Genomic DNA, 4414 nt, shown 5'->3' with positions numbered 1-4414 from the left:
GTACACAACTGGAGGAAATATATCACACTGTGCAAGTTATTTTCGGAAATTTTATTACAAAATTGTTACATATTGGAGCTTTAAGTAAACAATAAAATGCAGTAAATGGGCCATCTACATTGTGAGGAAAAGAGAATATTAAAGCAATATTTAAATGAAAGATGAAGAACATCAAAGCTGATCCGAAGAGCGTTTAGGTTTTCCCGTCATCGCCTCTTTCTTTGAGCACATTGAGCTGTAAATGAAACGTTCATTACATCATCACAATGTCGTTTCCATTTCATTTGTACTGTAGAATCCATATTCATTTTAATAAATTCGAAATCTAGTTAAGTTTTCCAGTGTTTCTTGAATGAACACACTCACCGGGCACAGCTTCCTTCCGCATCACATCCTGTTTGGGCAGTTGAGACCAGCGCAGCGTCACGTTAGAAATCCCTCTTCCCGCCAGAGCAGATTCCAGCTGAAACAAGCACATTTACAACCACTCAGATTTCTGTATGTCTCTCTTCTCTCTCTCTCTCTCTCTCTCTCTCTCTCTCTCTCTCTCTCTCACCCCCTGTCAGGAGCTGGACTCTCACTGCGGCTTCAGACAGACTCCAGCTGGACTTCAGTTTGAGCTTCACAAACGTTTGCTTTAAACAAGGACCTGAAACACACACACACATGATGTTACTCTCTATCGTTTAGATCACTGGTTCTGATGTGTCAGAGACAGCAGGGGAAAACAAAGATAAATGCAAATTATCATATAATCAAAGGCCGTGTGTCTATAATATCTACAGTATTCTGGTGAAAATTCACCTGTCACTTAAGAATAAACAGATGCAACATGTATATATCCTCAAAAAGCATCAGCAAAACTTCACAAAGTAAAACATCTCGGGTTACGACTGTAACCCTTGTTCCCTGAGAAGGGAACTCGTGCTGTGTCGAAGACGACACTATGGGGTATGCCTCTGTGTAATAGCGTTTGAAGCACGTGTGAAACTAGACCAATTATGATTGGTGGTACAAAGGCACATTGGACCACAACACAGTCAGCTTCTGACAGGATGAAGCAAGCCGCTCTCAGGCATTCAAGAGGTGTGGCAAAGTGACGCACTTATAAAATAAAAACAGACTCTATGGGTTCAAAAGGTGCAGCCCTTCTTGAACCACAGTCAGGTCCCAAGCTGGAACCCTGACATGAGCCGCAGGCCTCATCCTCAAGGCACAACGAAGGAAACTTACAACCAAGTGGTGCCTTCTCAAAGGTCCATCACTTAATGGTGCGTGGAAGGCATATATGGCCGCCCCTTAGACTGTGTGGACAGTGGTAAGACCACCAGAGAAACTGTCTTGAAGGAACTCCAGCACTGAAGTCACCGGTCAGTTATCTAGGTCCAGCTGATGCTCTCTGCAACATAAAGTAGACACATTCCACTTTAAGGTGTACAGTTTCCTCATGGATGAATCTCAATAGTGTAGTATGGTTGAGAGACCAACACCTAAGAGCTGGTCCCCCTCAGGGGCCAGACCCATAGCTTCCACAGTTCCCGACTGCTGATAGATTGTCCCTCCCTGTCCCAAGCCTGATCTTCGAGGAGCACTATGAGATCTGAAAACCAGACTCGGGCTGGCCAGAACAGGGCTACCAGTAGTAGACTCATCCCGTCTCACCTGACCCTCTCTAGAACTCCCGGGGGCAGAGAGATCGTGGGAAATGCGTACAGCACAGCCTCGGCCACGCCTGTACAATGGCATCCAACCACAGCGGCGCTGGATGTATGAGGGAGAACAATAGAGGTTAGGTTAAGGTCTCTTGAGATGCAAACAGATCCACTTCCGCTTGGCCGTACACCCTTGAGATTAACTTCATCGTCTTTAGGTGGAGTCTCCATTCCCGGACCTCAGCCCCAGCCTCGACAGCAGTTCTGGTCCCCAGGGATATACATCGCCCTGAGCGCCAGCAATTTGCCCTGATGCGCCAGTCGGCACAGAGGGTGTGATCCCAGGTCCCCCTGATGATTTATATAGGAGATGATCGACATATTAATAATAATAATTTGTTACATTTATATAACGCTTTTCTGGTACTCAAAGCACTTTAAATATGGAAGGGGGAAATCTCCTCAACCACTACCAATGTGCAGCATCCACTTAGATGATGTGACGGTAGCCATATTGCGCCAGAACACCCACCACACAACAGCTTATTGGTGGAGAGGAGACAAATTGATAGAGCCAATCAGTAATATATGATTAGGAGGGAGGATTAGGAGGCCACGATGATGGACAGAGGCCAATGGGCAAATCTTTTTCTGAAGGACATCCTGGGATTTTTAATGACCACAGAGAGTCAGGACCTTGGTTTAACGTCTCATCTGAAGGACGGTGCTCTATGACAGTACAGTGCCCCCATCACTATACTGGAGCGTTAGGACCCACACAGACCACAGGGTGAGCGCCCCCTGCTGGCCTCACTAACACCTCTTCCAGCAGAAACCTAGTTTTTCCCAAGAGGTCTCCCATCCAGGTACTGACCAGGCTCAACACTACTTAGCTTCAGTGGGCAACCAGTCTTGGGCTACAGGGTGATATGGCTTCTGGCGATATTGTCTGTTTGTACTAGAACATGATGGGCCCTGAGGTCTGGGAGAAATGACCTCAGTGCTAAAAATACAGCCATCATCTCCAGGAAATTTATGTACAATGAGAGATGATGCTCTCTCCAAAGACTCCTTGTAAAGCAGCCCTCTATGACCACTCCCCAGCCTACGAGGGATGCATCTGTTGTCACTATCTTCCTGTGACAGGGCACCCCTAATACTGTGCCTTGAGACAGGACCAATGGTTTCTTCCATAAGACAAGGGTATGAAGGCATCTGCGCATAACCTTGATCATGTGAAACGGGTCTCCCCAGGGGAAAACTGCAGGGAATCATGTACAGAAAGCAAAAAGGTATTACATTGGACACTGCTGCCAAGAGCCCCACCAATCTCTGGAACTGTTTTACAGTGATGGCCTGGCCTAGCTTGATCCTGGCAACTGCCGCCAGGATAGACTCGATACGAGCGGGAGACAATTGTGCCCGCATCGTAGTCGAGCCCCATGCCACCCCCAGAAATGTAGTTCTCTGCAGGGGAGACAGTAAGCTTTTCTTGGTTCACACTTGGTTCTTGGTCTAGTTTCACACATGCTTCAGACTCTATCATGCAAAGGCATTCACCATGGTGTTGTCTACGACGCAGCGCGAGTTCCCTTGAAAGGGAACAAAACACAGGTTCACTTGCAATTAGGATAAACATGGTTTAATGTTGACAACAAATGAGTTGTATATACTGATAGCATGCATAACATATAAAGAAATCAATAATAAACAGACATATTTCAACATAGTTGATTTGGTCATACCTTCTCCATAGACCTCCACCTCACACAGAGTGAGAAACCTTAAATTTCCAGGAATGATCAGATTCACATATTGACCCTCCATATCGTTACAAGTGTAGGTGGACGAAACACCAGCTGGAATACTAGAAATCACAGCACATCTACAGAGAGACAGAGAAATCTTCATTCAGACTTTATTCTTACTGCACTTGTGTTTTCAGCCTTGAGGAATCAGGGATTTCTATTAGATATTAACTCTCTGGGGTCTGAGGTGTTTTCTGGGCCCTGGAGGTGTTCTGACAACGCTCTGACATTTGTGCTTATTTCTGTTACTTGTAACATTTTTATTTCTAAAGTCTGATTACGCTGTGTTCAGTACAAACTCTGCTACAATAATGTGTGAGCAGGATGCATGTAAAAGTTTGTAGTTTTTAGAAAATTACGTTTATGCGTGATTTGTGAAAAAAAAAATGAAGTCAATGAAATAAGGCCTTAAAACCTTAACTGATTATTTGTTCACAAGACTTTTGAAAACTGAATCACGTAGCCTAGAATATTTTTTTCAAAACTATGTGAAAATTGTCCTGCCCACTTATTCACATAAAACAATATATTTATTTAAAATTTGTAAGACATGTTTTGTGTAAGAAAGCTGTGAGCTGCGAGGAGGGCTTGAATCATCATGAATATTGATGCGTTTCACACCTGAGAAGACAAAGACCCTCCCATAATGGCCCTATCAGAAGGGACTGTGAGGGATCCAGAACAAAGAACGAGGAGAGTTTAACAGAATGGCTTTTTGATTGTTTGGATTTATTTACAACACAACATTATCCAAAGATACATAACGAAGGACAAAAAGAAACATTATTGAACACACTGATCTAAATACACAGACTTGAACAGTCACACACCTTTGTGCCATTCCTGAAACAGTTCCTGTTCAACAAACCTGTCATTTCCGAGGTGTTTGGTTTTTCATTTCACCATGTTCGGGTACAGAGACTCGTGTGAATGTGTAAGTCAGCAGGACTCTTC

The 4414-nt window shown here is 44.2% G+C and overlaps 1 protein-coding gene across 1 annotated transcript in view; it reads left to right on the top strand.

Moving 5' to 3' along the window:
* LOC307156306 (uncharacterized protein) overlaps positions 1 to 3678 on the top strand; it is a gene marked incomplete at its 5' end in the record, with an annotated part of 36172 nt that extends 32494 nt beyond the window's left edge. The window contains one exon of the mRNA XM_079867599.1: positions 3648 to 3678. The remainder of the gene's footprint in view (positions 1 to 3647) is intronic.
* Between the last annotated feature and the right edge of the window lie 736 nt (positions 3679 to 4414).

This window comes from Squalius cephalus (genome assembly GCF_949319135.1).
Source record: "Squalius cephalus genome assembly, chromosome: 3".
Lineage (NCBI taxonomy): Eukaryota > Metazoa > Chordata > Actinopteri > Cypriniformes > Leuciscidae > Squalius > Squalius cephalus.
The sequence above is the reverse complement of the archived record's forward strand: the minus strand, read 5'-3'. Positions and strand labels throughout refer to the sequence as shown.